This window comes from Octodon degus, unplaced genomic scaffold, assembly GCF_000260255.1.
Source record: "Octodon degus isolate 3935 unplaced genomic scaffold, OctDeg1.0 scaffold00002, whole genome shotgun sequence".
Lineage (NCBI taxonomy): Eukaryota > Metazoa > Chordata > Mammalia > Rodentia > Octodontidae > Octodon > Octodon degus.
This window is the reverse complement of record NW_004524578.1, coordinates 8,549,956-8,577,849: the sequence shown is the minus strand read 5'-3', so window position 1 is coordinate 8,577,849 and position 27,894 is coordinate 8,549,956. Positions and strand designations below refer to the sequence as shown.

At 39.6% G+C, this 27,894-nt stretch overlaps 1 pseudogene; it reads right to left on the bottom strand.

Moving 5' to 3' along the window:
• Positions 1–260: 260 nt before the first annotated feature.
• Positions 261–27,894, bottom strand: part of LOC101574283 — a 30,490-nt pseudogene continuing 2,856 nt past the window's right edge.

The following is a 27,894-nucleotide window of genomic DNA, read 5'->3' as shown; positions in this document are numbered from 1 at the left end:
GGTCACAAGCAAGCCTGGGATTCCTCTAACAGGAAATAGACAGACACAGCTGCCAGGAGTTAGCCTCTCTGGCCTTAGAGTGTTCAGGTGTTAATGTCTTCTGGTTAGCAGAGAACTAGAACTGGCAGAATTGGGTAGAGTAGGAAGTCGCCCCCTAAAAGAGTGTGTTCAGTGATAAGATGAAATGGAATTCCATGGGATTTTCATGAAACTTCTCAGTTTCACCTTTCAGAAGTTGGAGGGCACCTAGTTTAAGAGACTTATGTTTTCTTTTTCAGCTCTTCAAATCTCCAAGAAAGATCATCGAGTTCAAGTTCTTCGGATGCTGAAGCGCTGCCCACAGCAGATGCAGTTGGCACTATGACTGGCACAGAAGGCAGCTCTGGCTGTAGGAAGTTGTAGTCATCCTCAGGGCTGGGAGGGCTTTTGTAAGGGCATCAAGCTTGGCTCTAGGACCAACAATCTGTGCAGAAGAAACATTCTTATCAGCATTAACATCATCAGCACAGGGAGTGGCATGTATCTGAGGTGGATTAATATTTGGAAAGACCTGATAAGTCCCCATGGGTAATCCATTGCAATTTGATGGTCCCTTTGGCAGTGCACATAAAGGATTATGTACACATGGCACAGGCATAGCGTGGCACTGGCACTGTTACTTCAGTGCTGAATAGCTTCAATAGGTGCTGCAAACCTGTGGCCACCGCTACCTCCTTTCCCAGGCCCACCTTTCTTCACATCTTCTATGAGCCCAGCACCAATGAGATGAGATCTGTTTCTATCTCAGGAGGAGCTTCTAGCATGACCACAGAGGCAGGGTCATAGGGCACCTTGTTAATACTTGGCAATTTCAATTGGAGATCTCCACTAAGATTCTGGGTGTGGGCTTCTACGCTTAGTCTACCCATTAGTCTATCATTGACAGTTCCAATCTGGTTGGTCCTACATAACCAGCCATATGCTTTGCTATACTTGGCACAGAGCTATTTGGTAGCTACTGTTAACTCGGCCCCTTCTGATTGGAGTCGAGGACAGCCGAGATCAGTGCAGGCACAGGTTCTATCAGGCTGGAATCTAGCTCTTCCATAGACTGAATGAGGCCAGAAGGAGGCCACAGTGTGGCAGCAGGATCTTCATGGCCTCCACACCTTAGTCTTCCTGAACCACATGCTCCACTCGGATCCCCTCACCTTCTTTCCCAGAGGTCACATAGTCAGTGGTCACTTTCCTTGTTTTCTGAGCCAGTTCCTTTTGTTCCTCCAGTAGTTTGTGTTGGTATATGCCTAATCTCAAACTGACCTGAAAATGTTCAGCTTGAAATCTAGAGCCCACCCTGCTATGCTACTCCTGACTGAAGTCAAGCATGAAAACATCCAAGATCGACTTCTGAAACACCGCTCAGCATCCAAAGTGGTGGTTTCCTCGGCCTCCGCCTCGAATACAACATCAATTCAATTTCTCTTTCCAGTGATCTTGTGAGATGTAAACTCACTATGCCCATCTTCCCATCTAGCAGATCAGTAAAATGAGGCTGGAGAATCTCTTTTCTAAGGTCACGGAGGCAACAAGTAGCTCAGGAGCTCAGGGTTTCCTTCCTAGAACTTTACACTTAAACTTTTAGAAACACCTTCAGAGATGTTGAATGTGAATATACACATACACACATACCTATACAGGCAACCATATACACGCCCATACACTGTTGCATGACTGTATTTTTCTACCAAAAATGCCTCTCTCCTAAATCATGTTACTATGATTTTTGAAATTGCAAAGGAACTTTGGAGCTATAGATCCTTCTGTTCAAACTCAAGGCTAAGTGCACCGTTCTGGCCCATCCAACAACAGCTGACCCTTCTTGGAAATGTGTCTCTACTTAATCTACTTCTGTCAAGATTAGCAAGTGCTACAATGTTCTTCACAGATTTTCATGGGACACATTGTTTTTCTAAATATCTTCTGCAGTATATATTACCTTGAGCACCCAGAAATTCTGTGGACTACCTGCTTTTGAAACAACAGACACATTTAATTTGGTTACAAGAGCAATTATAATTAAAAGCTAACTCTTTTTTACTCATTTTTACAACCACTGCTGAAGAGAATATTTATTTACAATTACACCACTGCTAGCATTGATAAATGATAAAAATTGATTTTGTTAACTGATGAACTCAGAAATAAGTGCATTTGATAGCAATGGGGAAAGAAGAAGGAGGTAAATCATTTAACCATCAGGAAATGTCCACCTGTCTTTTGTCCTTTACAGATTTTAACTCAGGAGTTGACTTTACAATTAGAGACTTAGCCTCACGCTGCGTTTTCTCTTACATCAACCTCTAAGTTCATAGATGGACTTCATGCCGCTTCCTTGACTGGAAAAGACCACTGTGGCTCTTACACTTTTCGCGTAGTGTATCTTTCAAGTCACCTGTAGCTCCATTTGTCATTGTATGTAACATCAGTAAGCCAAGCAGCCACAAAGCCAGCACACCTCAGAGATGAGCTCAGAACCTTCCTAGGGGTAGCTAACCACGAGGTTGGGGCTGAGAGAATGGTGGTGAACCTTCCAGGACTTTTGATGATAGCTCAGGGCAGTCCTTCTGCCACAGCTTTGCCCCCACTGCAGTAGGACAAAGTTTTCAGAAATTAGCCCTAAATCTTTCATGCATAACATTCAGTTGGAACAAATCTGCCTGGCAATGTTTGGGAAGGTGGGACAGAAATTGTGCACTTAATACACCATATAGAGATTTTTTTTTTTCCTGACAGAAACTGGGAACCTCTGTATCTTTCCACTGCTTTCTGCTCCACTTAAAGTATTTCTGAAATGTGGCTCTCTTGAAAGGATTGATTCTTTTACCAGGTGTGGCATTTGGAAGTTTCTGGAATGAGCAGAGAGGTTTTGGATCTCGTATCAAAGGGTTTAAAGTTAATGATTTTAAGTATGGTTGGATTTTATTGCCCCTCTGGTGGGCTAAAAACTTCAGCCACTCTTTGACCTCTGTGCAGTCAATTCAATTCCATCTAATGCTCTGTGACTAATATGGTGGATATTTAATCTACTTTGCTGCTGCAATCACTCTGGGAGTCACTTTTCTTTTCCTTGAAAAACTTCCTCTGGAGAGAAATTGCTTATTGTAAGCTCTAAATATGTTGCATATGACAGAATAGATTTTTAAAAGGTTTTCTTTCAGAGACGATGAGGCCTTATCACTTGCTTTGCTATCACATTAGAAATGAGATAGGAAAAGTGATATTATTCTAGAAGCAGAAACAGAATCCAAAAGAAGAATGAACTGTACCCTCTCCAGTCCTGTTATTAATGTAGACATCACAAGTAAAATGTTTTAGCTAAATATTTCCTGCAATGTAATTAAATTGAGAGACAAAAAAAAAATCAATGATGTGCTGGGTTATAGGCCTTTTTTTATTTGTGTGTTTGTATTTTTAGGGAAGGGTCTACAGGGTGTTCAGAGTCTCACTACACAGATAGGACTTGTAGTGGTCTGCCTGTTTACAGCCTCCCAAGAGCTGGGATTACAAGAATGCACCACCATACCCAGCATCAATTGCTGTCTCAGTGTGCCCTGGGTCCAGGGCCAACACGGCAGGCCTGGGAATCAAACACCCGGCTTCTGCGCCTGCTTGCAGGTGTTTTAATCCACTGAGCTATTTGGCCAGTCCTTGGGTTATGAGTCTTAAGGAGGCCGCTTTTATCCATTTCTTTGTTAAAAACACAAGTAGCTGTTTTTTTTAAAAGGCTCATTTGGATGTAAATGTGGTTCAGGCACCCAGTGAGCAGGAGACTGATAGTCTTGCTTGTTTCAGCAGGTCTGCAATGAGTACTGACTGAACAGGTTCAGGGCCATAACATTTCCCTTCAGATCACAAGAACTGATGCTAATCTTTCCTTTGTCGCTAATTAGTGGTCAGATCTCCCCAAAGCCTTTCAAACTTTGTGCTTGATATGAGGCTCTGGGAGGTACCTCTGGTGCTGTTCTGCTGTATTTAACTTAGACTAAAGCTGTGTTCCTGCCTGTTCCTGAACCCTAGATGATGTGGGCCATCATCTCGCACAACTAGGCTTTTCAGGAGGTAGGCAGAATGGTTTCTTTCTCAGACATTGAAAATACTTATGGATTCTTTTGCTCTATCAACCACAGCAACTACCAGAAACTTTACCGTTTCTGCCTAAATATGGAATTTCCCTGGGAAGACAGAGATTTATCAGACCTTGGTAGTTGTTGTATTAAAACTATCTGCCCCAGGGCAGTGTAACACTCACACCCATAACCCCAGTGTTGGATTATGAGTTAATCACAAACTCTAGAAGACTTCCCCCAATGACTGCAGGAGGCTTTGTGAAGAGTACCAATATTTAATACATTGCATATTGGTTTTTTTTTTTATATTCTGTTACTCAGAGTACAAGATATAGGTGTGAAATATTGCCCCAACAATATTACCTCAAACTTTTCTTTTCAATGAACTAAGAGAAACAAGCTGTATAACTATCTTACCTGTCTTGTAAAAATAAATATTTATACTTATATATATTTTTTCCTTTTTTGCTTCCTTTCCCACATCACAATTTCTCTTGAACTTTCTTTCCAATGCCCAATATCTGTTGTATATTTTGGATCTTATTTACTCTTTCAGCTCCTCACACTAGTGAGACAATATGATGTTTACACATGTGGGTCTTATTTCTCTTATGAGTATGCTCTTGGATTGCATCTGTAGGCCTATAGAAGTCTCAATTTTATCCTTCTTTAACTTTCTAGTTTTTCTAACCAAAATTAGAGTGTATCTTTTCCCTCTTGGTTTTGGATTTGGTAATGTAAATTGGCTTAGAATGTTAGCAGGTAGTAAGATGATGCTTTTCTTCTACAGTGTCCTGAAAAGAAAATGTTCAGGTTGACCTTTGGTCTCAACAGGAAGATGAGGGACCCCCCCAGGCAGAGTAATCCCACTGGCCCTTAGGCATATCAGCAACAAATAAATGGTGATGGTTTTATGTGAATGTCTGTTACACAATATTAGGCAAGACTTGATCAACTGAGCAGACCTTGGAAAGACACATAATAGTGATGAGGAGGAGCTAAATGTTCACTTAATTATATTGAATGATTCCATAATGTAATTTCTGAACTAAAGTACTTTATCTCATGTCATATAAACTTTATAAGACATCGTGAGACAAAAACCCCTTGATGCCTCCCTTGTACCAATGAGAAACTATAGGGGAAAAAAAGGTTATATATCTTGTCTAAGCCACACAGCTAGTTATAAGATACAAGAGGATTGAACCTAAGCGTCCCTGTTTTGTTGAAAAAATCTGTGGTCTTGGTAATTATTTGTCACATTTCCTTATTGTCAGTAATAGCAATAATAAAACTACCAGCAATTGCTGCTATTATTCACTCAGTGCTTGTTAGGCATCATGATTGGGTTAGATGCCTTCCACTGTACTGTAGGCATTTTCTAGGATATTCACAGTGATGCCCACCTGCTGATGTTCATGCCTCGTATAACCCTCTCCCCCTGAAGGTGAGCTGGAGATACTGACTTGCTCCTGACAACTCAAACATGGTAAAAATGACAGAATGCCACTTACAACTGGCTTACAAAAGACTAAGATTTCTATTTTGCTTTTTTCTTTCTTTCTCCCTCTGATGCCTTTTTTCTTTCTGATGGAATGAATAGCCATGGTGTGAGATCCTCTATGCAGAGGCCCATGAACTCAAGAAGTGTTCCAGTTTATATCTTGTAGGAAACTGAAGCCCTGTTTAATATCTTAGGAGGAATGGAATCATTTCAACAGTCACGTAAAAGAATTAGAAGTATATTCTTCCCAGCCAAGCCTTGAGAGGACTGTGTTTTCAGTTACACTTGATTGGTATCTTGTGAGAGATCCAGAGCCAAATGACTCAGCTAAGTTGCACATACATTCCTGAGCACAGAAACTGCAAAGACATAATTGTCATTTTATGTCAGTAAGTTTGTGTGTGTATGTGTAAAACATAGTTTATTACGCCGTAATGTAATATTCCATTTGTTCTTTACTGTAGTCTTGGGCCTACATTTTAAGAGATGGAAAAATAGTCTTGAAGCCAGATTACATGATACTTGAAAATAATTCTAAACATTTCAAGAACTATGTTTATAAATTCCCTAGAACAAGCCCTTGGTAGGATCTAAACATTGAGACTCAGCACAGGTAATTGTCTCAATGAACTTTTCTGCAATAATACATCTCCCTCCAGCACTTTATGCTCCTGTAGTAGATGAAAGCAGTTACCATTAGTTATCCTTTCAAAGGAAGGCACAGTAGATACCTCATACCGTCTCTCGCTTTTGGTTGGAACTGTTAGCAGCATCCTTTATAGCGGCAGCTGTTTTACCATAACACAGTGTTATTACATCAATGTCCCAGAAGAATATGGAGCACAGGGAGTGAACACTAGTAGGTTTCTACTCCAAGCGAGGCTCTGTAAAATGTCCAGTGAGCTGTGTATTTTGGATAAGTTGCCAAATGTTTCTGGGTTTCATTGTTTTTATCATTCAAATTGGGTTGGTACCTTCCTCAAAGGACTCCTTTCAGAAACAAGATGATATATAGAATATGGTGCATGCTGAGGACTTATTTTATATACCAGCTGGTATTAACATGTGTACAAGGGAACTAAGACAATATATTAGTGATCTGCTCGCTTATAACCTATGTTACACACATCTCACATAAAAAATACAATGGATTTTACTATAGTTATTCTGAGAGTATAGCTTTTGATTTAAGAGTCTGAGGGTATTGAGTTTTAGATTTTTAGTATTGTACAGAGAAACTGAAGTATTAAACTTACCCTGATGATGAGATATAGGGTTTTTGTTTAGAAGGTTGATCCACCAATCAGGCCAAATCCTGCACCAAGCAACTCCCAGGTCTTAGTACTCACTCATAAAACATATTCTTCATTGTCATATATTCCAGTGCACTCAGCAAAGAAGACTCAGTTGTGGGTCTTCAGTACTGAGTCTCCACCCTGTTCTGTCTACTTGAGTCTTTTACAGTAAGTGGAAGAGAACATGGAAGATTCCAGAACAGCTTTCCATGCGCTAAGCTTACACAGCACAAACATCACTCCTGCCATTTTCTGTGATGCAGAATTCAGTCACATGACCAACCTATAACCTCAAAAAGAGTCTGGAAATACACAGCTTAGCTTTGTGCCCAGGAAGGAGAAGGAAGGCATTGGGATAACATATATCATTAAATGACATCCAAGGGATAGACTGTGGTCACATTCACCAAGGTTTCTGACTGAGATGCAGCACCAAGACAATGTAAGAAGTGTTGGAGACTGAGGAGCACCAGAGTGGGACACCCAATAGAGAAGGGAATGCTGATGAGGGTTAGTTATCGGATCCATTTTTAAAGTAAACAAGAATCTGGTAACCTACACAAAAAATTTTAACTTTAGAATTTTAACAATTACCTTTCATTTTGAAAATTGATATACAAAGTTATGCACTCTTAGGGTGATGTTGTGGTACATATGTGCATTTCATAATGATCACATCATGACTTATATCCATCAGCTAACCTATATCCATTGTTCAATAAGGCATCAGACTTATTCTTCCTATTTGTATTTTGTATCCATTGGCCAATCTTTCCCACTTCCTAACCTCTCTTGCCTTCCCAAGCTCTGTAAACCACCATTCTATTCCTTACTTTCTTTTTTTAAATGTATTTAGTACAGGGCCTACAGGGTTTCACTGCATAGATCAGATTTGTAGTGATCTTCTTGTTTTTAACCTCTCAAGCTCTGGGATTACAGGTGCATGCCACCGTGCCCAGGCTCAGTCGCTGCCTCAGCATGCCTTAGGGGTGGAACCAGCACGACATGCCAGGGACCAAACCCTGATCCCTGCACCTGCCTATGCAGGTGCTTTAATCTGCTGAGCTATCTGTCAGGCCCCCTATTCCTTATTTTTATAACATCAGATTTTTACAGATGAATAAGATCACTTGGTACATTTGCTTTTTGTGTCTGGTTTATTTCACTTAAAATAATGTCCTTCCGGTTTGTTTGTGTAAGTTCTCTTCTTCAAAAGTAAAAGAATGCATGGAATAAGCAAATACTGTTAATCCTCTGTATGTGCAGATTTCACACATGTAAATTCAGGCATCTCTGAGGATCAAAACTATTCAAAGTAAGATAAGCCAACCAGATAGCTCAGCACAGGGACCAGGGTTGGATCCCTGGTATGTAGTGCAAACCCTGCCCCTGGGGCATGCTGAGACTGCTACTGAGACTGGGTATGGTGGTGCCCACCTGTAATCCCAGCTCTTGGGAGGCTAAAAACAAGAGGATCACTATAAGTCAGATCTATGTCATGAGACCTTGTACTACAATACAAAAAGAGAGAGAGAAAAAAAAAAGAAAGAAAGAAAAAAGGAAAGAAGAGTAAGTTGTATTCATTTCATGTGTACATTTTTGTCCTGCCCTAAACAATACAGGACAACCATTCAAATAATATTTACAATGAATTATGTTCTATAGATAATCTACAATGATAATTAGTTTCAGGGATCATAATTATGGTGTGGGTAGCAGATAAAGGAAGTCACAGGAGACATACATGAAGCAAAGCACTGTAACAATTCAATTCTAAGCAAACTAGAACTAGGAACTATCATATTTCTTTATACTCTTTGATCAGCTATAGTTACAAGGCCAAATGTAGCTGCAAGGGAGCCTGGTAAAAGTGCTCAAATTAATGGCAGTTTGCATTAATCTGTGAATGAATTAGCTTTTCTAAAAAAACACATCACCTTGAAATTTAGTGGAAATAATAACAGTGATTGTGTTTAGAATACAGTTATCTGGGTCAGCAAGACCATTTCACTGACTCAGTGAGCCTGGCTTTAGCTGGACTTTCTCATGTGTCAGATGACAGGATGTTTTAATCAACTTCTATGGTTCTCCTGGCACATCATGTGCTTTATACAGTTGGCATTGAAGCTGTGGGCTTTGTTCACGCACCTGTGTTCTCATTCTCCATCAGGCTACTTAAGACTCATTAAATAGCAGCATTAGAGTTGCAAGTGAAGTAAAAAGGCACAGGTTTCAAAGTACAAACATTTGCAAACCTCTGCTTGAGTCACATTTGCTAATGTTGCATTCCTAAGGGGAATTAATCTTAATTCAGAAGGTCAAGAAATATGCTTCACTTGTGGAGAGGAAGAGAAGAATTGAACTTTTGTGCAGAACAGAATAAGAGGAGAATGAATATTGCAACAGGAAACCAGGAATCTCGCTTTTATCATGAAAATTATTACATTATTTCCACCAATGTCTATTGTTCCAGACTGGTTATGACTAATATCCTGCATTCCATTTTCACCTGGGTGTGTTTCAAAACACTTAAAATTCCACACTTTCAAAACATAATTTATAACCCATCTCCCACACATTACATAGCTAAATAAAAATTGCCTTTTCTATGCTGTGTGTTGCCTTTCCAGTTTGTTACTCAATCCACATAGCTGGAAGTCATTCTTGACAAGTTCTTTTCTCTCACATTCTCATCTTTTAACCATTACCAAGATCTATTGGCTTCATTTCCTGAGTCTCTGGAATCTGCTCTCAGGTCTTCCTCTTTGTGGCCACCACCCTTGACCACAGGGCTTGGCATACATTCTTGCCTCTTGCAATTTCTTTTTCATAAAGTGATGAAAATACAAATTTCACTGTGTCACTCTCAAACTTAAAAATCTTTCATTATTGTCTTCTTATTCTTGTGATGGAGGTAAGAACTTGACACTCCCTGCAAGATTCTGCATGATCTTTCCCCTGCTATTGTATCTTTAACCCTCTACATTCACTGCCACATCTAGTCTCAGAAGAAGGCAGAATGATATAGTTTTAAAATGAGAGGTTAGGGCCTAAAGCTTGACCAATTGTCCCTTGGAACCACAACATCATCATTCTTCAAGAATTTAACCTATGTGCAACAAGTTTACTGTAGGCTGTCTGATGCTGATGGGCAGTTCGGAAATAGATTTGTTAGTGTTTCATTTACCTGTTTTGCCTCTCAGCAAAGATGTAAAGGAGGCCTTCTTTGTGGGAAGAGACTTCCGGAGTCTTTATTTGTAACTTTCTGTATTAGGCAATAGAAATAGCTAATATTTATTGAATGTTTATTTTATATACACAATTTAATTGACACTGTATAACTATCCTACGAAGTGGTATTATTGTCTTTCACATCTTGCTTATGACCATGATAAAGATGTTAGTTATCATCTCAAGGATTCAGGTAATATTAATTCAGATCCAGATTTCAAACATAGAAAATTGTTCATTCCAAGTAAATGTTTCTAATAGCATGCTTCTCTTGACTTTTGTATAGTTTGAGGGAGCTGGTTCAATACAAAAGTCAGGAGCTTTATGAGTCTGAAATTATGTGGAGATACTGAAAGTTTCCACATCCAAATTATCCCCCCAAATCTAAATAACATAAGTTATACTCATATTCTAAGTAGGAGACCATTGCCATGTTACAGATTGAGTGTTCCACATCTTGGAATAGAAAAATGTTTCTGCCCCTTGTTGACTACAGAAGAGGAAATTAGGACATGTATTTCAACAACAAAGAGATGGATTCTGCCACCAACAAAAAGGTAATTGAAGGTGGTTTTTACAAATCCCTGATATGAACTCACCTAATGGATGGCTTGATTTTGGTCTCTGATACCCAGGTCAGAGAAACCAGCTGAGGCCATGTGGATCCTGTGCTAACAGCAACATATGGTAATCAATGTGTTCTTTAAGATGATAAACTCATGCTACTTTGTTATGGGAGAAACATGATATCATCATAAATCCTTCCTGGGGACCATTTTTCTGACATGGCTGAATAAGCCCAAAATCCCTTGGTGGGGGCGGGGAAAGGAACTTTCTGAGCACAGCCACACTGTTGGAGCAAAGCTGAAATGACTTCTTAGGGACAATTGGGTGAGGTCTGTGGCAAAAGACAAAGAAAGCCTGAGGTGGACCTTCTGCCACTAGAACTTCCTCACGTGACCATCAGCATAGCCCTGGCCTCACCACAACCTCAGTAGGCCATCAGGAAGACTGTGGGTGTATGTCACCAGCTGGACAATGTGGAACTGTGTTGCCGAGGCAGAAGTCACGTGCCAGGACTTGGAAAACTATAGAGGATCATCTTCTTTACAGGCAAATTCTGTCTGTGAAGATGGAAGGCCCCCTGGCTGCCATCTTGGAGATTTTCAAAGAGAAGTGACAAGCTCGAGTTAGATTTAACTGTATAGCAGACTCTACCATTTTTCACAGCCTATTCCTCATGTTGGCAGTCTAGGGGATACTACGACAGATTTTCTGCAAATTTTAAATAACCAAGTTTAAGGAGAGACTACATTAAAAAGATGAAAGCATGAATAGTAATGGTGGCCAACATTGTCTGCTAAAGAAGGTTAAGACATTTTTAAACAAAGCTTCAGTGAGTTAGTGAGTTACATATACGTGGCATTAGGGAAACTCCCACATTCAAGTAAGGACTTCCTGTCTTAAAAGCAGTAGCCTGGAGTATCACCTTTATGAAGCACCTAGGTTGAAAGTACTTGGAAGTCTAAAAGTTACTCTTTACAAAGTATCAAATGGATTCTCCCCATCCTTTTTAAAATAAGGATAAGCTACGGACTGCACAGTAGTCATTTCCATTAAATAGCCAGCTTGAAAAAAAAGGAGCTTTGAAAACTTTCCTCACAGTATCTTTTCATATGTTCTTTGATGTCTTTGGAGTAAAGAGAATACATTAGTGCCTTTTAACGTGGCAGCCAACTCTCTCAAATGTTCGTAAATGGCAAAGGACTGAGTAGCACATTGACTTCATTTTCAGTATTCTTATATCAAGACTTTCTGTAAAGGGCTAAAAAAAAAGAAAGAGTGCTGAAGTTTGAAATTATGCCTTTACTTTTGGGTGTAATCAATTTCAATTAAACAAATGGTGTCACTCAAGATGTTTTCTTCAGAACAACAATGAACAGCATAATATAGCCCTTGGCCAACATGGTGACCATGTGTTGGAAACATGGTGACTCTTCTGGCAACACAAGAGAAAAGATTTAGTCTTGAGTCTAAAGCAAAGACTATCCATCTTCAAAGGCCTGTCTCCATCTTGTCAGCCTATTAAGTATCTACCCCACCATAAGCTCTTCTTTCCACAGAAGGTTCATGCTGGCTATAAATTCCCCTTGAGGTGAGATTTCTCAGCCTCTTGATGGTCAGACAAGCCAGCAAATATATGGGAATGTAACATATACTCAAGGTTTTTTTTTTTTAAACAAGAATACAGTGTCCTTCCTCCTTTCTTTCCCCTCACCTCAGAGTAAGATGTGAACAGTGCTCATAGAAATGTCCTAGTTCCTGCCACCTATGTCTGAAAGGAGAGTGGTGCAACAAGATGAAAGGACCATGCTTGACTTTCAAAGAGGACACAGATTCTGCCATCTAACTTTGCCCCTCCTGAGTTATGTGTGTGAGAAAGAAATTTTTAGGGGATCAAATCACTATGACTTGGCATGTCCTGGCTTGCTGGGCCGAGCTCTTAACCTCTCCCTAGGACCCATGGTCCTTCTACTGCCTCAGTGACTTTCAGCTGCAGTGCCTTTACCTAGCCCTACATGCATCTGCACATCATTAATCTAAAAATGATTGCATGAGAGTGTTGTTTCAGACAACCTGTTGGGCTCAGAGGAGTCATGCCAATTGTTCTGGCACTCTCCTTGTTCTGTGAGCCATTCTTATGGAGTTGGTCAGCCTTAACCTTTCAAGATAGGCCACTCCGCAAAATCTCTGCCTAACCTCCTAGGAAAATGGTGGATCTTAATGTTGGCTTTCTAGACCAATGGTCCCCAAGCCTGCTGGAAATTAGGCTGCATGGCAGGAGCATAGGTGAGCAAAGGTTTTCTTGTGGATACAGCTTCTCTCCATCCTTGCACAACACTGCCAACCTCACCCTCCCCTCAGATCAACCAGGCTGTTAGGTCCTCTTAGGAGTGAAACCCCTCCTGTGGGTGCTGGATATTATGTGTGCAAGGAATCTGGGTTTAGAGCTCCTTCGAATCCTGCCAGTACCATTTTTTCCCTCTTGTCTGTGGAAAATATGTCTTCCAAAAACCAGTACAAGTACATGCCTACATATTAGGGAATGAGAAATGAATCTAGATCCCTTCTAGAAAATGGATCCAACGACAGTTAGAAAAACATGATTTCTCTCAATATCTTTCCAAATACTAGTTTCAAAACCACTGTTTCTGATTCTTGCATTCCAGGAATTGCTTTAATGAACTTCATCCTTGGTTTCAGAAGAGATGTGTATGTCTTAAGAAAACTTTAGGACTTTTAGTTTTTAATCTTTATTGATTAACCATAAGCAAGATTTTTCTTTTGTTTTTCTTTAAAAAGCTAAAATCTGACCTAAAAATAACTTAAAAAATTATTAAAGTTAATGACAACATAAGGGAATATTTTCTAAGTCTTTGCAGACCAGGCAACATTTAGAAATAGAATGCAGTGTTTAAAATAAGCACACATCCAGAAGTTAGATATCGAATTTTCAATAAAAGTGTTTCATAACTTCAAAAGCCTTACATATCAGGATATGTAAATAATGATTATTTATAGTAAAATATATGTGTCTAATCCTAGTGATGAAAATCAATTAATTCCCTTTTTGAATTCTTAACAGTAAAAAAAAAATTAAAAGTCTTAGAAAGTGGGGCAGCTACTACTGTTCAAGAACATTCATATGTTTTGTTTTATAGGGAGTCTATGTTGTATTTATATCTGGTTGGAGTTATAAAAACTTAACTTATTGAAAGCTCCGGGATCATTTACAGAGAAAGACTGCTTTTCTTGACTTTGTTCCTCTGGAATGGAGGGTGAAGAATCTTCTATTCATAGTATAGCACCTTAGAGGTACACATACCCACACAACATTGTGCAGATGGGCTATTTGTTCATGCAAAGTTCTTCAGGGAAATGGAAGTTTTGTGTTTTTTTTAACCGACTGAGTATAAACAGAGAAAAATCAGGAGAGCTAGACAGACGTTGTTAGTCTGTTTACTTAATTGGATGAAAATTCACTTATTTATTGAAAGTTTGTGTGTCTATATTATTTTGAGTACTATATACTTAATGTATATAAACTATATATTGATCAGTTGACTAATATTTACTTGTTAGTAGTAACAGCCAATCACTCTTCTGGACTTGTGTCTTCAGCCTCTATTCCAGCCAGGTCAGTAGGAGTTTCTGTCCCTGTAAATCCATCATAGGGTTCAGGGGACCATGATGACAGTGACAACAAAAACAACAATGGCAGCAGCAACAAGGAACTGACCAGTAGGGGAGCATCATTACTACACAGAAAGTACTGTTTCAGGATGACTCGGTGTGTGCTTCTTCTTGCCTCAGTGCTAAAAATGCCTGCAGCTTCTGTTGTGGTTCAGCAGCTGGTGTCTAGTATAGCTTCTCCTCCTCACCCTCCCCTCGTTGTTCTGTCTTCCCACTAGCATAGCTTGCACAGAAAGCCAAGTTCAGGTAGATAGCTCCGTGATTAATTGCAGGATACTGGACTTCAGTTCTGTGTTTGTCAGGGATACAGGTTGCTCTGGTCTGAAACAGTGTTTCCTGGAGGCTCATAGGTTTCAGGCTGTCTTGCTAGTCTGCAGCACACCATTGAGAGGTAGCAGAGCCTGTCTAAGGTGGGGCACCACGAGAGGAAGTGACGTCACTAGGGTGTGTTCCTAAAAAGGCTATTGAGAGCCCTGCTGGCTCTATCCTTTCTCCTGACTATCATGAGATAAGTGAGCTTCATTTGCTGTGTTCCCCTATCAGGATGTGCTATGCTGCCATACACCCAAAGCCAAAGGTCCCAAAGTCTTTGGGCGACAAATGTAAGTCCAGTACAACTTTCTTTTCTTTAAGTTGCTTAGCTCAGGTACTTTGTCAGGATAGTAGAAAACCGACTAACACTGATGGCTGGGTTTGGCACGATGTTTGGACATTCAACAAGCATCTGCACTTAAAAGGATAAAGGGATTTTATAGAATATGAACTGACTAGAGGGGGCTGTCAGGCCTGCACAAATTTGTGGTGGCTCAGAGATCAGGTGTGAAGTTCCTGAGGAGAATGAACAACCCAGACCTCTTCTGGCGTCTATGGGATCAAGGCCATTTATCTACAGAGGTCGGGAAAACAGCCTGAAGCTCAGCCATTTCAACCAACAGCTTTAGTTCAGCAAAGATAGCAGAGTGACAATTACTGTGTAAAGCTAATATGTACAGCAGGTGAGTGGGAAAGAGAAAGGCTCACGTGTTTGATAAGGCCTCATCCCTTGCCTCTGATTCCAGACACACACAGCCCACTCGACGGCTGCTGCTGTCATCTACACAGGGGAGGAGTTTAACCCAGTCTCCACTATGGTTTCAAAGCGACCTGCTTATTAGGATGAGGATGCTTCTCTTTCTGAGACGGTAAAATGCTGCCAAAAATAAAATTAATATCAAATCAGTTATTATCTTGGGGATTATAACATGTCAGTGGGTGAGGTTTTATTGATGGAAGTATCTTGCAAATATTAGGTAGTGTAGGGAAAGCCGAGCTGCTTGAGGCACCATCTGTGTGATTTATCTTTGCATTGACCTGGAGAGGGAGCGTTTTGAGTTCTACACAATTGTTATTTGTTTTTAAGATGAAATTGCCCTTAAAATAGGGAGGAAGACAGACCACATCTGATGTGAATACTCTTCCATTCCACTGGATTTCTGTCGTCTGCTCCTCCTCAGCACATGCAGCAGAGATTGCTACTTGTCCAACATCTGCTCTCTCTGACCCTCAACAGTGGGCACAGGCCAACTGGAATGAAGATTTCAGGTCCACCCCTCTTTCAGCCAGAAGTGAACTAAGTTTTGAATTTGGGCCAGTGGGCTGTTAGCATAACATCGTAAGGGCATTTTGAGTAGTGACCTTAAAGGGAGAGATGGGCCCCTTCCCTCTTGTTTCTTCTCCCTGTGGTCAGCAAGGGAAGGAACAATAGCTCACCTGGCTGATGGAGGAAGCCTTGCCCAAGACAGGAAGACTCAGCAAGCCGGAAGGAGCTCAGGTTTTGTGGAATGGAAGTAATGAAATGCAAACTACTAGGTGTGCCTGAGAGGAGACAGTGTAGGGTTTTCTGTAGCACTATAAAGACTAATTCTAATTAATACCAGATATATTCCAGCCTTCATCCCACATGTGGAAATGCGCCTCCTGTCCCAAGGACACATTTTTCAGGAATAACTGATTATTGCTTCTATATTCCAGTTTCTATGTATAAAGTAAAGTCTTTAGACTGGAGCCCAAGTTTTGGTGACTTAGTTATTCTACAAAGACTCATTTGATGGAATTAGGCAGATCAGATTGTCATGATAATAACATAATCTATCCAATACTTGTCAGAAGGATTTTTTTTGGGGGGGAGAGAAGTACAGGATGCCTTCAGGGCAGGTCTGGTTTGGTTTGAGGATGAGGGGATTGAACCACAGTATCCTGAGCCTGACTACTTTGTTTCAGCAGGCACTTAAACACCTAAGCAGACCCCCAAAAGGTGTATAAATTATTCAAAAGTAAACTTTGTTACTTTTTTGGTTAACTATTAAAGGTAGACTTTCAAGTTGAAAAGTAACAAAAAATGTAACTCAAAAAGAAAAATCAATCAACTCAGCTATCCTATTATATGCTTTAAAATAAATTAAAAAATTAAAGTGAAAATGACAAGGAGAAATATTAAGATTTATTGAAAGGAAGAGTTAATGTTTAATTGTTTGATTGATCTTACATACATATATCTGGTAATCTGAGCAACAAATCTGATGGTAGTAATATGTATTGCCAAAACAATTGCTAATCTTCTCTTCTTGTTTTGAAATTCTGCACCCTTTGTTTTGAAATTCTGCATTGTTTTATATTGCTTTGTTTCTTTGTCTTGTTATTTGTTTTTTGTTTTATTTTTCCTCTTTAACATAAAAAAAAGAATTGACCCAGGCATAGTGGCACATATGTATAATCCCAGAAATCAGGAAGCTAAAAAAAAAAAAAAAAAAAAAGAAAAAAAAGAAATCAGGAAGCTGAGATAAGAGGAAAGCTGAAAGTTCAAGGCCACCTTGTGCTGCAGAGTGAGGAGAAAACTAGCTTGACTACATAGTGAGACCCTGACTCAAGGAAAAAAAGAAAAAAAAGTAAAATTTATATAGTACTGAGGAAATTAAACTTTGTTAATATGTTTGTTTCTTCAGTTATAATTATTCTTATGCATGGTAAACCACATGATAACAAGTCACAAACCACCCCAATTCATAAATGAATTGTCCCCCAAAGACAGACTGTCAGGTACATTTGGATCACATCTTCCCAAGGAAACAATATTTTCAGTGGGGATAATGTGTCCAGGTCTTTTCCATAGGACACAACCCTGGGAACGTGGTGACAGACAGTGGAGAGAGCTGCTGCGCTTTTCTGAGCATAGGACGGCTTTGGGTTTCATTGTGAATTGCAAAGTTGACTCTCACACCCGCATCTAATTTCACTGCTCTCCTAACTTCCTCCAGGTTTTTGGGCTTAAAGCAACTACATGTGCAGAGATCATCTGAGTTCCCATCACTCACTGACCCTTCTGGTACAGCTTAGATCCAGACTACACCCCCACCCCACCAAGCTCATGGGTTCAGATATAGGTATTCAGAAGGCAACTGGACCTAGAGGGGCTGGATTCACTGGTGGGTCAGTCCTCTGGAGGGTTCCAAGATGAGTGGAGATGAGATGTGCATGGAAGGTGGGGACACTTGGGGTGGCCTGAAAGGGTATCCCCTCCTTCCCAGATCCTGCCTGCTCTCTCTGCTTCCTGGTTTCCATGACTTGAGCAGATTGCCTCCGCCAGGCCCATCCACCCTTCCTTTCCTGCCTTGCTGCCAGCCAACTGCAGGCTGGATCCTTGGAAGACTGAGCCAAAATAAGCTGTGAATAGAGCAGCTCTTTCCTCAGGGTCACAGGCTGGTGTGGTGGGAACCCTTCCCCATCTTCGTCTACATCTGCCCCAGCAATCCCAACCCTTTTTCATCTACCCCAGGCATTGACCTCTCAGCAGCATGAAGCATACTTATTAGCTAAAAAACAGTGATGTCTACATTCTCCACTTGACTTTCTCTAAACTACAAACTGACCTTTCATTTCATCAGTGAGTTTATCATTGTATCATTGACTGTGTGATATTAATGATCTGACAGTTGTTTTCTTGATATGAAAGACACATAGGAAATTTTGTCTTAGTTTCTTGCATGAAGCTTCTCCGAGTCTGGACCTTCTATCCACGCATTCCTGATCATTTGAACTACTGGCCAGTTCTTTCCTCTCGCACTTGTCTATGTTCCTTGCTTCTCTCACTAAGAAAAGGATTGCATAATATTTTTCCTTTGTCCTCGACTCTGCACTTGGTCAGGACTTTGTGCTGGCACACAGGGCGCAGGAAGGATGGTGCCCCAGATCGGGTGAGGCCTTACAGGGCCATGTGTGTTTGTCTGCTTCCCGTGTCTCCACCATCACCATATACCGAGCACCTCTGGAATGATCCTCTGCTTTCACACGGATGAGAGACATGGCAGGAGAGACATACTGGTTAAGCCTATTCTGCATCATCTGAGCTCCTGGCTAAAGCACAGAGGCATGAAAAACAATTGATATCATTTAAAGCCACTGAACTCTGTGTTGGAGTATAATGTACCAAAAGCTAACAAAGTCTGTAAAACTCTTTTTTTTTTAATAATTTTTTTTTTTAAATTTTTATTTATTTTTTTTTTGTGTGTGTGGCCAGCTCAGCCCACCAGGGGGTGGGGCTGACTGGCATGTGGTGCTGGGGGATCGAACTGCGGTCCCTGTGCTTTAGCTAAGCTTGTTCTAAGTAGATGTTTTAGACCACTGAGCCATCTCACCAGCCCCTGTAAAACTCTTTTAAAGATTTTCCTTCATTTAGTTTTAATTGGCAGATCAAAATTGTATATATTTGTTGCATCCAGCAGATTGTTTCCATATACCTATGGAGTGTGAGTCATTAATTCACATATTCATTACCTTATAGCATTATAATCTTTGGATGATAAGAATTCTTAAGATGTACTTTCTTAGAGATTTTCTTCTATGTAATACATTGTAATTAACCGAAATTTCTATATGGTACAACAGATTTCTTGAAATTATTCTTCCCTAACTAAGGTTTGTGGTCCTTGACCAAAATTTCTCCAATCCCCTCCCTCCCACCGCTGCTAGCCAGCTCTTTGCTCTCTGTTGTGAATACATTCAGTTCCTTCTCTTCTTTTAAGAAATGTAGTATGTCTCACCTCCCCATGTTTTTAAAACTCAGGACAATCTAACTTGAAGAGCTCTGTCTAGATCTCCTCTATGCTCTGGCTTGGTGTGACTGAACCCCTTCTCATTTAAGTTGAGACTTGCTGATCCCTCCCATCCCCCGGCAAGTCCCCCAAATAATGTACTTCTGTTCTCCTTGTATTGAAGTCTGTGAGGGGTTAGGAGTGGAAGTGGACAACTTGAAAGAGGGATGTGAAAGCCCTTGAAGGAGGCTCTGGGTTCTGCTTTTAAAATTGAATTTTTTTTGTTATTGCTGCTATCTGGTCTCAAGTTCAAAGTCAAGGTGCATCATTCTAGAGGACAACCTTAGACCCAGTTATTGTGAAAGACTGAAGGATGCTGACTTTGGCTGGTTGCCTGTGCTTTTCTGATGACCTCGCATACACAAATTATATATGCAAATTAATCAATGAATATATTATATATGCTAATTATGCATACCGATTGTTCATATTTAGGGATGCAGTGTGACATTTCAAACCATATACGCAATGTGTGATGTTTAGTCAAATCAGTATAATTAGTATATCCATCATCTTAAACATTTATCCTGCTTTTGTATTGGGCACATTCCAGATTCTCTGTTTTCAATTTAAATTATTTGACTAATTGCCAACCATTGTTACCTTATTGTGCTAGAGAGTACTGGAAGCTAGTCCTCCTATCTCATGGTTCCCCTACACCTGTTAACCAGCCTCTCTTCATCTCTTCTCCCCCATGACCTTCCCAGGGTGTAGAAGACACTGTCACAATTTCCACTGCCATGAGATCAACTTTTTAGTTGGTGGTACTGCTTCTTACTCTGGGACTACAAAGAAAATTGTACAGTGATTACTATTTGCTTCACGTTGCTCATTGGGTTAAAAGACAATCTGGCGGGGGTTCACTCTCCACTCTTTCTTGGAGGAAATCTCTGCCCATGGTAAAAGTGAGACAGGGCTGATTTCCAGGCAAGCTGAAGGCTGGCTGAAGGGACAGAACTGCTTCGGTCCCCCTCTGCGGCAGAACCTTTCTTCCTATCACTAGCCCATTGGGTCCTGTCAGAGGGTCGCCCAATCAGACACAATTATCACACATACCATGTGCCTGGAACTTTGTGAGCACAAACTCCACTGAATTTAACTGTGTCATTTTGGAATATACTTTCTCTTGACCTATAGTGAAAAGTGTATTTGTAGAACCCATAATTTCAATTTGTCACAGGAAACAATATAGACCAAACATTCCTCATTTCAAGACTCTAATGACTAATATTAATAAAAGAGTATAAGAAAACTGTCTGATGATAACTTATATGATTTTTTAAAGGTAATACCTGATACAAAGCAAACTGCCTGTTGGGTGCTGGGTGGATGCACATATGTGGTGCCCATGATGCAAATACAAAAGGTGATATCTTCTAATATTTTGCGTCACTGCTAGCACTTGATGGGCAGCTCCATTCTATTGCTCTATATCATTGTTCTATTATTGGCTAACAAACCTTCTCAATGAGTAGGGACTTAAAATGACCAGGCACTTTGCGTGTGGTATCACAGAGACGGTGAGGTGAGTGAAGTGTGCTGGGTAGCCTCATCCATGCGGCCAACAGTCAGGGGTATCTGGACCTCTCTCAGCTGTAGATGGAGCTCCATTTCTCCTCTAGACAGATGAACAGGCTTCTTGGGCTTCCCGATACCATGGTAGTTCATGGGAAGTCAGGCTTCTTATAGGGGAGCCTCATTCTAAGAGCGTGAAAACAGAGGCTGCTGGGACTTCTCAAGACTTCAATGTGAGACATCACTTCAGACAGCATCGGCTCTTCCATATTTCATTTGTTGAGGTAGGTTATGGGGTTAGGCATTAATACTGGGAGGTGAGGGCCATTGTGAGGAGACACTGAAGCAAAAATAAGCAGATACTTGCATCTGTAGACTTTCTGTAGCTCTGCATCTATCTGGCTATCTGTATCTATGTGTCTGTCCATCTGTTGGTCATTCCTTTGTATCACCATATGCATCACATAAGTGAGGTCTTCCATTTATAAGAAAAGCTTGTTACATCACTCAACCTTTGATTCTTGATCTTATCTGGGAATGAAGGTTTGAAGTATCCACAGATCTCAGCATTTCATGGGAAGAGAATACCTTAAGAGATCATCTCACTGAGCTTTCCTTTTTTTTTTTTTTTTTTTTTAGATGACAGAACAAAAGCTATGAAGAACTTCCTGTTAGACAGAAGGTCATTTACTCTGCCTTCCAGTCAGCGTTCTCCAGACAAGTGGCAGTAGTTCATCTGTTCTGATACACAAATGGACGATTTGATGGTACTTTTCCAGATGAGTAGCACATTCACAATATATTTATTTCTTTGGGTCTTTATTATTGATTTGCATCTAAGTTAGAATTACATATACAAGTTCTGATTTTAGAGATAAAGTTAGGATACACTGGTGGCTGTGGAAGTTTCTGGGGGTCATTAAGAAATCACAGGGCTGGGGAGATAGCTCAATAGAATAAGCACTTGCCTGGTATTCCAGGATCCTGAGTTCAATCCCCAATATCGCAAAAGAAAAAAAGAAAGAAAGAAAGAAATCTCAATGACAAGAAGAGATAAGTTTCTGTATATATATATATATATATATATATATATATATCTCCAAACAAGAAAAAAATGTGCATTGTAAAATTCTCAATGATTCATTCAGAAAAGCTGGCTGCATTTACAGGTTTGCGTGTGAATATAAACGTCTTATAAGTAAATTGGTGCTGACTTAATTAACTGGTATGAGCCCACTTAAACCTACATTCTGTTTAGTGATCCTCAATCTAAGTAGTTTACAATGATAAGGAAACAAATATTCATGTTCAACAGGGGGATCAGTTAGATTACTTATGGTATATAAGTGCTACTCACCTTACTGCTTTCACAGTCCATGTTACAGGAAAATATTAAATACCAGAGGGAAGCGCTCAGGGAAAGGAAGTTGAGAATAGAAAGATAAAGAATACCTGTCTGGCATGAGCTCTAGAGAAGCCACCAGTATCTGGAGAAGGACAGTACAGCAAAAAATGAACAAAAATGCAACCAAATATATTAATAGAATGATATCCGCTTCATAAAATAAAAGCAATTTTTCATCTCTTCTTTTCTTTCTTTCTCTTTTTGGCCGGCTCAGCCCACCCTGGGGGTTGGACTGACATGACAACTATCATCCCTGTGCTTGCCTAAGCTTGCCTTAGCGGGCTCTTTAGTCTGCTGAGCTATCTTGCCAGTCCCTGTATTTTCATAATTAAAACTATTGTTTGTTATCCATATGAAAGAGACATTAACACAAGAAAATAATTTATTAATCTGTCTGTATCTCTCCATGACTTCTCTGCTCTGTGATTTGTTTAAAATTTTCCCCTTTTCTTCTTTCTCTATTTACAGTTGCTCTTAAGAGGTAGAAATAGTCATGTGAAAATTGTGCTTCTCAAGAAATTTATTGCATTTTGTAAAACTTCTTGCAAGATGGATGCTGAAAATTAAAATTTCCACAAAAGATAAAAGCCTCCCACAGATCTTAATCCTTTAGGAGTTTGTTGATAGTGAGGTCCCAGGCATCTCGGGTACACCTGATCCTGACCCTTGTCTGGTGGGTCTCTGTCATCTTTGCATACTGCCATTGGATCCCAAGCCATCTTTGATCAATGTTTAATGATCAGAGTTTAGGCAGTAATCAAAGACATCATGAAACAGCAGATATTTATAGCTTATGGCCAAGTGAGGCTCTGCAGAGCAGCTTTTTCCATGGTGTGATACAGTTCAGTTGATGCCATTGGCATTCTCCGGCACACAGAAACATATCAAAGAAATTTGCTATGCTTTGAGCATGAAAGCGGGGTAAGACACAGATAATTGAGAAACTAGAAAACTTATCAGGAGTGGGATCCACTGGCTGCCCGTCAGTTGGCAGACGCAGTGCCAGTGAGGGCTTGGCAGGACGGGGTGTGCATGCAAATGCAGGCCGGCCGCACAGGCCACAGCAGGCTGTCCTCCAACTGGAGGATGTCGCTATTCAAGGGGCTGATGAATGAAACCAGAATTGCATCAACTGCAGTGGAAAGGCGGACAGGAGCAGGAGACAGCTGCGCGGGTGACCGTTTTACAAGCACAAGCTATCAATCAGAAGGCGTGAAAGGCCCAAATCCAGGGAAGCCAGGATCCCACCCCCTTGATACCAATCCTAATAGAGTGCCAGTCACCAATGCAAATATGTGGCTGAGTCGGACGATGACAGGGCCTGCCTTGTCGTGGAATTAAGTCAGCAAAAAATTGTCCCTTGTTCCCATTTACAGACAGCACTTACATTCAGCCTCAGAATATTTTCTGCAACAAAGGCTGTTGTGGGAGGCCTGTTTTGGAGCAGTTTAGACCTCTTTGGGGGCATTTCTTCAAGTGCTAGAGCTCAGGTGGTCCTGGGCTTATCCCTTCAGCTACGGAGCTCAAGGACTCCATAGGAAGGTGCTGAATGTTTAGGACTGAAAAGACTCTTTGGAAGGAGGCAGAGAGCAAGGGGTCAAGAGTGTGGTTTTTGGAGCCAAGCTGCTTGAATTCAGCCCCTCCAGCTGTCATCTGGATTCTGTATGAACTAGATTTTCTCCTCTGTGAAATGGGTTCATAACCAGTTACTGAGTCTGCCCAATAGAAATATTATGTCAGATGTATATGTGACTTTTTGTACTTACATTTAAAGAAAAACAATGTTTAGAAATATCTTATTTACCCTGACATATATCACAAATATTATTATTTACATATACAATCAATATGAGGACATTATTAAGGAAATCTGAACCTTCTTTCTTTCCTTTTTTTTTTTTTTCTTTTTCATCTTTTGCAGTAGGCCTTGAAAATCTAGAGAATATTTTAATTTTACTATTACTATTATTATTATATTTTGGGCAAGGGTCTACAGAGTGTTCAGGGTCTCACTACTAGATCGGACTCAGAGTGATCCACCTGTTTACAGCCTCCCAAGAGCTGGGATTACAGGCGCACGCCTCCATGCCCAGTCTCAATTGCTGTCTCAGTACACCACGGGGGTGGGGCTGGCACAGTAGGCCCTGGGATCGAACCCCTGGCTCCTGTACCTGTTTGTATCTGCTGAGTGATTTGGCTTGCTTGAGAATCTTTTTATTCTTAAGGCACAGACCTGACCCATTTTTAGTCCATGCCAGGAGAACAGTGATGCATACCGAATCTCCCAAAGCTCTATCCTACAAGAAACACAATTTTATTTATGGGAAGCCTTGGGTGTTTGGAAAATATTCTGAAATGTTCCACAAATTGAACTGATCGTATCCTGGAGGGCTAGGACTGAGAAGGTAGAGTTCTTCCATCAGAAAAAGTAACATTCTCACAGAATAAACTAAAATCTTTAAAAAAGATATTCTGACATTTTTAATTACTAAAACACTACTCATCTCAAACAGCAATCCGTGGGTGAGATCGTGGGCCAGTTTTTTAATTTTTTTTGTCATTCAAGGTTACAATTATATTCCTTTGGAAGACCATAAGGCAGAATTTGTATGTTGTGAGGACTCTATACTTGCTGGAGCAGTTTACATTCCCACCCGGGAGGTGCAGAGGTATGTTTTCTGCTCATCCTTGCTGATTCTTGCTCTCTTTCCTCTCGTCTTAGGTATGAGGTCAAGTCTCATTGAAGCTTTGATTTTCATTTCCCTGGTGATTTTTTCTTTTTTTTTCTTTTCTTTTCAATTTTAGATTACAAATTGAAAATAAATTATTTACAAACATAAATGAATATAACAATAAAATTGCCCAAAATAAAAATGAAGAAAGAGTTTACAGATCAGTCATAATAGTTCACTGTGTCAAAACCAAGAAACTTATATTCATATAACTTGAATTCTCAAAGTAGAAAGGAGTAGGCAATAAATATTTAAAGATTTAAAATTTCTGAATTTAGTTTAACTTATAATACCACAATTCCAAGAAAAATGAACATTTTGCACAGAAACTTAAATAAAATCATACCAAGATACACAAAAATGAAATTGTCCAAAACTTATTGTAAAGAAAAAAATCATTAAAGCATATACATAAAAATATTAGCTATGGAGGAACGAAATTAAATAGCATCTTATTCCACATTAGAAAGAAAAAAAAGACAAAGTGTGTAAGAAACTAGACTAATTAAAGGACTGAAAGAAAAGATCTGTTCTCTTTGAATTTTACACTTATCAAACATACTTTGAAAACTAAAACTAAGATTTTCTAGTTATACAAACTTGAAATATTTTAATGCCTTCAGAAATAGCATAAAGGAAATAACAAAGAGCATAATTCAAAAGGCAAGAGAAGTTGCAGTATGCTCCCGGATGAACAATAAAGAGCTCTCAATATGATAGTTATGCAGGAGTATATAATATATATTAGATGAACCCTTATTTAAAGGTCATTGAAAATTTCTATGAAACAGTATCAATCTTAGGTAGGGTCATACACGTATTTTTTTCATATATATGTGTGTGTATGTGTGTATAAAAGACAGGGAAGAAGTAATATAAAGTCAACATAAAATGGAAATATACTTTTTAAAGTTTTCAGTACTAGAAAAAGACATCATATGATGTCTTTTAAATAAATTGTAAGTCAAAGATATAGTATAAATCTTAGAACAAAAATTAAAATTAAGCAATACTCAGAAAATTAAATACTAATTAATTAAAAATTAAATGTTTCAAAACAATTGAACTAAGTAAAAGTTTTCATGATAGCAAAGAAATACTGAGTAAAACATAAGATAAATACTGGAATGGCAAATAAATGACCAGCACTTCTAACAGTTTGAGGATAGGATGTCGCACAAAGTTGTAGTGTGTTGTGGACATGCATAATGACCATGACAGTTACTGGTGGTGGGCCAGTTATTGTTATAGTTTTTAAAAATAATATAATTGACAAATAGGCATATTGTATACACCTGGGGTACGAAAAAAGCAGGTATTAGCCACAGACAAATCATTGATCAATACCGAATGTTTAATTCCAGAGATCCAAGAAAAATAATCAGAAAGACCCATCTCCCTCCTTCATAATGACTCTGTATTCATTACCATTAATAACATTAATAACTTAAATATGTCTGGAATATTAACAATGATAATCTTTCTATCTTCAAAAGTTATAAGGCCCAGTTACTTTGCACAGTGTGGTGCAGATATTTCAGGGAAAATAATTAAAATATTAATTACATATTTGATAGAGCATTGGTGATCATTATTACTTTGTTATTATTGTTGTTATGTTGCAGAATATTGCTTTACACAGATTTTGCTTTATGGAGCCTGCACAAAAAAGAAGATCTGTTGTGACTTTCATATTTATTAAACAACTTAAGTGCTCTGAGATATTAATGCATTGTATGCCAGATAGAGCGTCTCATCAGACTCAGCAACTGGAAGCACACGAACTCGGCTTCTCTGAGGGCCTAAGCTCATCAATCTGAAATGTTGAGTGTGTAACAACATCCTTGCAGCAGACAGATGCCTACATGGAAAATAGTTGAAACATCCATTTGAAACATGCATTTGGTTAAGTTAAACATTGACAAACATTTGTGTAAAGTAGAGAATTACTGTAGATTGTGGTTTCCCAAGCGCCCCCCCCCCCGTTACTCACTTGTGGGGCTTACTTTTGCCATCACAGGTCTCCCTGTGCTGAAAGATGCTGTGACCAAAAGGAAGCTGAAACTGACGACATTATGAAAAATCTGGGCAAGCTCAGTGAGGACAGTGCCCCGGTGCTTTGGTCCAACTCCTCATCTAGCAAAAGGCTGTTCTCAGGGCAGCAGCAAAGACTTGTCCTTTACCTTTGACACAGCTCCTGTCTTGGAAGGAGTGAGGAAGGTGGGGTCTTGTTTTCTTTGCCGCATATTCACAAGGCCTCTACAAAATGCCTCTTTGATGAGACCCAATAAATATCTTTTGGATGAGTTAATACATGGATGAAGGACACAGCCCTGGTAGGATTCATACTTGAGAAAGCACTTGGATGCTGAATTAGAGATGTGGGGTTTAAATCTGATACTTTCACTTTGTAAGTGCTCATCTATGGTCACTTCCTTTGAGCCTCAGTTTCTTATCTATAGAATGAAAGTCTTACCTCTTTCCACACAGGGAAGAGCTCTTTAGAATTTCACCAGCTGTAACACTAATTTAATATGAAAGGAACCCATTGAGTTATATGAATGTGTGTCATTCAGTTGCCTAATTTAGGAATTTTTAGGAGAAGTATATGAGAAAATATAAGAAAGACCTTTGCAAAATTTCTATCTCAAGCATCAGTTTTAATTGTTAGCTCTTATACTTGAAGGGATTCATTTGTTTACATGATTTTTTTGTTTCCTGGGAAT